Source organism: Dermacentor andersoni, chromosome 7, assembly GCF_023375885.2.
Source record: "Dermacentor andersoni chromosome 7, qqDerAnde1_hic_scaffold, whole genome shotgun sequence".
NCBI classification, from domain to species: domain Eukaryota; kingdom Metazoa; phylum Arthropoda; class Arachnida; order Ixodida; family Ixodidae; genus Dermacentor; species Dermacentor andersoni.
Window position 1 is genome coordinate 69,723,359 of NC_092820.1, and position 8,970 is coordinate 69,732,328.

An 8,970-nucleotide genomic window follows, 5' to 3' on the forward strand; every position below is an offset into this window, starting at 1 on the left:
GGTACCAATGCATTCAGAGCAGGAAATGTGGTAATATATATTCAATTTCTGGAAATGTCCACTTTGGAACACGAAACCCCGCCATTTTTGCTGATGCATCAATAAAGAATGGTTTCATGCCTTGTAAGTAACTCGTAATTTTGTACAGTTAACTGCACAATTCAAACTAGCGGTAAAGTTTTATTAAATAGAAAACAAGAAGCTACACAGTTGTGACTCACCTTGGTTCCTTTTTGTAAACGTTTATGATGCAATAGTCTTCAAAATCTGATGATTGTTTGTGGGATATGATCTTACATATACACTGCGAAATTGCACTGACTACAACAAAGCTCTACTCACGCGTACGAAAGAGTGCCACTACACATTAAGAAAAACTGGTGAATACAACATCATGCATTCTTTCCTCCTGGCATACCTTTGACGCATTCTACTGTTTTACGTTATACGGTCCTAGAAGTGCATCAGCGTTTAAACATACCACCAGGATATACATAGCTACGTATGGTTGCGTATCGCTTAGTCCTAAATGACGTCGCAGTAGGTGGTTATTCCACTCCAGTCTTTCCGGTACATGTATGCAACCCAGTAGGGAGGCTTATTACAGAGGTCTACAGCTCAGGGTGGCCCAAGAAGCGAGCGCTTTGCTTTCGCGGTATGCCCCGTCGTGAAGCTGCTTTAGAATGAGGTTCCTGGCTCACGTTAGCGTGACGCGATAGCAATACCCATCCTGCACGCGGAAGGAAATTCAAAACAAATCGCCAGTCAAAGAAAAAAGCGCAAGATAACGTTATCTGCAATATTTTAAGAATGAAAAGTATACCTGAGAGTTTTACTGAATTGAATGAGGAGGCGTGCACGCGTTCTTGAGGTGTTCGCGGCAAAGTTGAGATGACGCAAAATAGGTTAAGGGCGTTTGAAATTTATTGTTAGCGGCCTTGAACACCACAAACCCAAAGATACCGCTTGTGCTGCGTGATTGCGCTCGCCCTTTATTTAAGGACCTATATTCCAAACCAGCCGAAAAACTGACATTTCTCGTGGACTTGCGTACAAAGGTCGTTATAGAAATTATGTCGTCACCGCCATACAATCGCCGTGATTGTTATCATCGTCTGGCAGCTGTTGTCACATACGTTCGCGTCACATAGGCGACTGCGGGCCTGACACAATTGCTCTAGCTCACCTGGTAACACTGCTGAAGCGTATTCGATGCTGGGTTGCCAGTTCCCCTGTACCAAGTCATTAAACAAAATGTGCGTATTTGCCATTCTACGAAACTGTACAAATGAAAAAAATATGTAATGATATTGAAGTCATATAGGTCACCCTCATTGGGAACCTAGCGTGGTTTCCTATTGTACGTTGCTATATGAAAAAGAAGTATGGACCGTGTATACGCTTCATGAATTGTAATTATTGGAACGGCACAGCGATGTTTAAGTTAAACTTTTTGGAATTATGCAGGAAAACACGGCAGAGGACTGCTTTGTTTAGGTATTTGCACTGCAATTAGTGCTCCGCAGCTTTACTTGTATGCCAGCATTGCGAGGGGTGGCGGTGGGGTGGGGGACTCTTAGTACCAACGCTGCTGAACAGTTTTAGGCAGCATCTATTTTTGACGTTTGTTCAATAAGGAGCACTTCAGCAAATATACTTATATACATTTGTCAATGGTAGGATACTTACCCACACTATTCGATAGAATGCGGTACATTCGATAAATCTGGTTTGACCTAGGGGTGCTTTGTATATGTTCCGAAATGATTCTCATATGCTTGATATTTGCTTCAAGCGGTCAGCTTCCTTCACATTCAAAACTCATCGAAGTTATTGTGATCTACGTGAAGAGAATGTGCCGCATAGGCAAGAGGTTTTATACATGCATGCGCTACCTTGTAATTAGGACACGTGCATCTGGGAAATATAAAGACGTATATTAAAAAAAGTTAATAGATAACCTTTCGATGGCTATTGAAAAAAGGGCACTTCACATTAGGAAGGACTAGCGCTTCGACGGAACACAAGAAAGGGGCATCACACACATTTCACTGATTACCAACCGTGTGAATTTATTTCTCCATCTCCTCAACGTGATACGGCACTAAAAGGGCACCAAACAAAATAATAACGTGGTTGAGAACACATAGCAAGTCTCTCGCGATAAATACTGCATATTCATGTACAGGAGCCGTGAATTGATAGTGACGCACGTATCTTTTTACAGTGAAGGTAATAACTAAACTACAGAAGCGTTCGAAAGTATTATATAACAGTTTTTCCAGTTTACTTGTAGCTACAGCATAGCTCACGTACTTTGTGTTTATGGAAAATGTGCCGAACAATAGCGGCATTATGCGGGCAAATGTTGAAGTTAGTGTACAATTAGGGGCGGAATGAAAATTACTAAACCCTCATTTTTGTACCGTTCGGAGACGTTATACGAAACACTTCAATAAATGCTCCTCCAACATAATAGGCCGAAATGGAGCGAATATATAACGTTTCCGGGAAATTGAGCACTCTATCTTTGTCAGACGAGCCTAAAGTTTGAAGTGTGTAGTGTGATTATGTTGATTTTATAATTCCTATGAAATACTCGTCTTTGCCCAACGCTTACACGTCGACAAAGGCATGCACTTGCTTTTGGCTGGTCTGTTTGGCTAACATTGTGAGGCACAATCCTTATATTTCGTTAAAATAACAAGCGCGATGTGGGTGTGGATTAGTAACTTTTAGTCTTGGTAGGGCGTATATATATATATATATATATATATATATATATATATATATATCCTCAATAAAAGGTTACTCACTCAAGCAGTCTACAATCCCACGCTATAGCTATCTGCAATCTTTCCCAAGGTCATAAAACAACGGCATAACTACTAACATCCAATCGAATCAGAACAAGGAGAATACCAAGTGTCCTATATCGCAAAAGTTTAGTCTTTCTGATCCAAATTGAACCATTGGACATAATTATCGAACACCTTTTTTTTTCTGCGCAATCTAGGACTGCACTTCGTATCTCTGCTGTCCTTAGCCTACTGTCAAAGCTACATTGCCTATATTTGACGCACTATGGAAAAGATTTTGGGTAATGAATGCGCAAATATTAGGGTGTGAGGCCTAAAGACAGCTTTTTACATTATAATAGGTCCGCGAGTGCTGTGAGGCATTGTATGTGTGTTATACAAAGAGGCAACATATTTTTACTTGCCCTGGGTAATAGCAAATTCCAATAAAAACAACCCCGCAGGGGTGTCTGCGTCAGCAGGCGTTTGTTGTGTTGCGACACCACGTACCCGAGCACACGAGCGTTGGACCCTCCCGCGTGTAGCCGTGCGCGGCTTAGCCGTGTCCTGGGAAAGGAGGATCCTCGGGGTTGAGCCGATGCCGGGTGTTCGGACCTTTAAGGCCCCCCGGCGGAGGCGACAGACCTCTTTGGCCTCTGCTTCACGTAGACGGCACCGCCGGACTGACCCACCCGGGGGACCAGTCGCCTCTGCCTGTCTCTCTCTCCTTAAATCGTCGTCTTTATCTCTCACTTTGTGATCTTTCCTGTCTTCTACTCTCTTCCATTTACTTCCTTTTTCCATGGTGGCAAGGGTTAACCTTGTGTGGCTATCCTACCCTGGGTACACCATATTTGGTTATAGTGACGGCGTACGGCTGGCGTCGTGTAGGCTTGAACAAAAGCTCTGCCGCGTCCCCTCGTTGGGCTCCGTGGTGGGCGGTCGGCGCTGTTCGGCACACACACTTTCCTATGGCAGCGCAAATCTCTGTTGTCCATGATCAGCGTCTGAAAAGATGCCGCACCGAAGTACCCTTTCAATTCTGCTTTCGAAGCAACGCTCCATCTTTCTCCAAGTACTACGTATTCCTTGCAGCCAAATGCCTGAAAGATAAAATCGGACCTACATACAAAGCTTCCAAAATGTCTAGCGGGGACTTCCTCCTAGAACTGAATAATAGATATCAAACAGATAAGCTGTCTGTATTGGCGAGGCGACAGTGACTGTTTCAGCCCACAGAACACTTAATACAAGCAGGGGAGTTATATCTGAAGAAGGCTTTATTGGTTTAAGCGACGAGGAACTGCTGGAAGTTTTCCAGGAACAAAATGTCACCAAAGTACAAAGAATAGTAATCCGCAGAAACGATCAAGAAATCCCCACTAAACATGTTGTATTCACCTTCGGAACAAGCGTAATGCCTACCTCTCTCGATGCCGGTTATGTCAAAGTCAATGTGAGACCATATATCCCAAACCCCAGACGATGTTTCAAACGCCAAAGATTCGGACATGCTTCACATGCATGCCGAGGACAAACAACTTGTGCTAAATGCAGCTCCAACGATCACCAATCTGAGCATTGCACCTCTTCACCATTTTGTGTTAACTGCAAAGGAGACCATCCAGCCTACTCGCGGTCATGCCCATGCTGGAAAAAGAAAAACCAGATCATTAGACTAACTGTAAAAGAAAAAATCTCCTTCTTCGAAGCCAGAAAACGACTGTCGTACCTTTCGCGACACAGTTATGCCGATATGACGCAGGCGGGGGCAGCGTCACAGAGTCCTGAGGAGTCCTGCGAACCCACGCACGGTGGTACCGTAGTGACACTCCCGCCCCCGTGGTGGAAGCAGTCTGTACTGCTCCACCCTCTTCGAAAGCCCTGCAGACACCAGTCCCGCAGGGCCCTAAGATCAAGCGTACGCCAAGGCCCGAGACACGTGTCTCGGCGCCAAACACTCGGTCCTCCAGCGCCTCAGAGAGAGCGATGGAGGTCGACGCAAAAACCCCGGTGTCATCGACACCGAAGGACAAGCGCTCTTTCCAGCGCTTAAAGAGGGACAAACTCCCAATAACTCAGAATAAGAAGGCGATAACCTAAGGGTTATCGCTCTGTTGTATTTGCCTTCTTCAGATCCATGTCACCTAACATCTTGCTTATCTCCTATTCACTCGTTAATATCATTTTTACCTTCCAATTTTATGATGGCGTTTAGGATCCATTGGAAATGTAGAGGTTTCTTACACAACCTGGGTTACAATAAAGACATGTTAAGTAACTTCTCTCCTGTGGCCCTGTGCTTACAGGAAACAAACCTAGGCGAAAAACACAAAAACATTTTAAAAGGTTTCACGGTTGTACGGCGCGACCGTACTCAGGCGAACCGGCTGTCAGGTGGCGTAGCCATTGTTCTGCCAGGTGGTATAGCAGCCAGAGAATTTCCCATTAACACTCACGTAGAAGCCGTTGCTGTCACCGTTTTAGCTGACAAAACCATCACCATTTGTTCAATTTACATTCCGCCGCATTCACATTTTACCGTAAGAGATCTAGAGTTAATTTTAAACCAGCTACCTGAACCATTTTTCATACGCGCTGATTTTAATTCACATAACACGTTATGGGGTAGTAAAGCTACTGACAGCAGGGGTGAAACGCTTGAAGATTTTATCCTAACAAATGACATATGCCTTTTAAACACTGGTGCGGCAACTTACTACTCCCCAAGCACAGGAGCTATGAGTTGCTTAGATCTGGCACCGTGCTCTCCATCTCCCTTTGGCGATTTTCAATGGAGTGTTATTGACAACCCCTATCGTAGTGACCATATGCTTGCTATCATTAAAAGAACGTCTCCTTTTCCTACAATACCAATAAGACCACCCCGTTGGAAACTCCACCTAGCAGACTGGCCTGTCTTTACCGAAAAGGCCACCATGGATAACATATCCGATGAGCTAACAATTGACGAAATGAATGAGAAGATTACCGCCTGCATACTCGCTGCAGCAGAACAGACAATCCCACAATCCTCTGGCTTCTTAAGAAAAAACCTGAAACCCTGGTGGACGAAGGAAAGTACACCAACAAAAAAACTACAAAACAAAGCGTGGGGTATCTTTCGGTGATACCCAACACAAGAAAATCTACTCTCCTTCAAAAAAAGCAAAAGCGAAAGCCAGGTACACACGCAGACAAGCCGAAAGACAGTCTTGGAAAAATTGTCTCGTCTAAAAATAGCTCAATAACATCCAAACAATTGTGCGATCAGGTTCGTAAGTTTAGAGGTGACTACGCTTCTTACACTATCCCTATACTATCACCGCCAGGCACACAAGCAAATATAGAAGAACAAGCAGATATTTTAGGGCAACATTTTCGTGATATATCAAGCTCAGAGAACTATTCTCCTGCACTTCTAAAACATAAGCAATTAGCAGAAAAACTAAATCTTCCGACCACAGGAAGTTCAGAAAGACTGTATAATGCCACTTTAACCCTTCCAGAAATCAACAGACTACTTACTAGTGGCAAAAAAACAGCACCCAGTCCGGACAGGGTACACTATGCAATGCTAGCTCACCTATCCCCTAAAGCAGATGAGACCTTGCTTCATTTCTTCAGCATAACTTGGGAAACGGGAAAAATGCGCGAAGCATGGAAGAAAGCCGTAATAATCCCTTTCTTGAAAGCTGGAAAACCTCCCACAACAGCAACCAGTTATAGACCCATAGCACTCACAAGTTGTCTCGCAAAGTCTTATGAAGCCATCATCAACATAAGATTGACATACGTCCTTGAGACAGAGAACCTGCTAGATAACCACCAGTGTGGATACAAGAAAGGTTACTCCACAATAGACCACCTAGTCCGGCTAGAAGACGAGATACGTGCGGCCTTTCTACACAAGCAATATTGTCTCACAGTTTTCTATGATCTTAAAAAGGCGTACGACGCAACATGGAGGTTTGGTTTCTTAAGGAACTTAGCAGGTTTAGGAATCCGAGGTAGAATGCTGAAATGTCTAGCCGATTTCATGTCGCACCGAGCATTCCAGGTGCGTTTAGGAACGGCGCTGTAACGTGTATTCATTCAGGAAAATGGTGTGCCAAAAGGATGCGTACTAAGCACAACACTCTTTATAGTCAAAATAAACTCTGTTAACAAAGTCATTGCCCCCTCTGTTATGCACTCCATATACGTCGATGAACTGCAAATAGCGTGCCGCGCCTCAAGCTTACATACATATGAAAGGCGGCTCCAGATAACAATTAATAAACTAATGGCCTGGGCTGAGAAAAATGGCTTCCGCTTCTCTACTAAAAAAACTGTTACATTGCTATTCTCGCAAAAACGAGGATTGTACTTAGACCCGGTTATAAAATTGAATGATGTCGCACTGCCGGTAAAACAAGAATCTAAATTCTTGGGAGTAATGTTTGATAAAAAACTAAACTTCCTAGCCAACATTAAAACACTAAAGATTAAGGCAAATAAAGCATGGCATATCCTAAATGTTTTATCTCATAAGCACTGGGGTTCCGACCGAACCTGTAGAATGCTTTACCGGTCTCTTGTGCATAGCCTTTTAGACTACGGCTCCGTGGTTTACGGCTCAGCCAGGCAGTGCTACATCCAACTACTTGATCCAGTACATAACCTTGGATTGCGACTGGCAAATGGTGCCTACAGAACGTTCCCTATTCAAAGTTTATACCGTGAATGTAATGAACCCTCATTACAGCAGCGCAGAGCTTTACTCACGTTCTCTTACCTACTCAGAATTCCGTCATCACCGCAACACATATGCTACAACATCGTCACACAGTGCAACTCACGCTTACACTACACAAATAAATCGAACATGATTAGGCCACTTGTCCTGCGGTATGCGCAATACTGTCGGGATTATGACATTCCCCACGAAGTCCTCCAGGTTGCCAAGAAACCACAACGGTTGGCCCAGTAGTACGATTTCACACAGTTGTGCGACTGGACATTAACACATTTAAAGAAAACAGACACTCCACACGAATACATTATAGAAGAATTCCGTGCTCTGCAGGACAAGTATCAAAATCACATGATGTCGCACTGCCGGTAAAACAAGAATATAAATTCTTGGGAGTAATGTTTGATAAAAAACTAAACTTCCTAGCCAACATTCAAACACTAAAGATTAAGGCAAATAAAGCATTGCATATCCTAAATGTTTTATCTCATAAGCACTGGGGTTCCGACCGAACCTGTAGAATGCTTTACCGGTCTCTTGTGCATAGCCTTTTAGACTACGGCTCCGTGGTTTACGGCTCAGCCAGGCAGTGCTACATCCAACTACTTGATCCAGTACATAACCTTGGATTGCGACTGGCAAATGGTGCCTACAGAACGTCCCCTATTCAAAGTTTATACTGTGAGTGTAATGAACCCTCATTACAGCAGCGCAGAGCATTACTCACGTTCTCTTACCTACTCAGAATTCCGTCATCACCGCAACACATATGCTACAACATCGTCACACAGTGCAACTCACGCTTACACTACACAAATAAACCGAACATGATTAGGCCACTTGTCCTGCGGTATGCGCAATACTGTCGGGATTGTGACATTCCCCACGAAGTCCTCCAGGTTGCCAAGAAACCACAACGGTTGGCCCAGTAGTACGATTTCACACAGTTGTGCGACTGGACATTAACACATTTAAAGAAAAGTGACACTCCACACGAACACATTATACAAGAATTCCGTGCTCTTCAGGACAAGTATCAAAATCACATGGAATTTTACACAGATGGCTCCAAAACAAAAGAACACGTGGGCGTAGGGGCCGTAACAGAAAATTGGGAAAGAAGTATTCGTCTACCAAAACATGCCTCTGTTTTCACTGCTGAAGTTTATGCTGTATGGGATGTAGTTAAAAAGATTATCAGTGGCAACCACAAAAACACAGTCATATACACTGATTCCCTAAGTACACTGAAGGCTCTAAATATGAAATCGGAGTGTGAACCCCTGTTAGGAGACATACTAAACATGGCCGCGCTTAACAAATACGGAAGATCAATCCGCTTCTGCTGGGTACCAAGTCATGTTGGGATACCGGGTACGGAAGCAGCAGATAGATGCTCTTCAATGGCAGCGTTCAAAGGCATTTTAAACACACTTC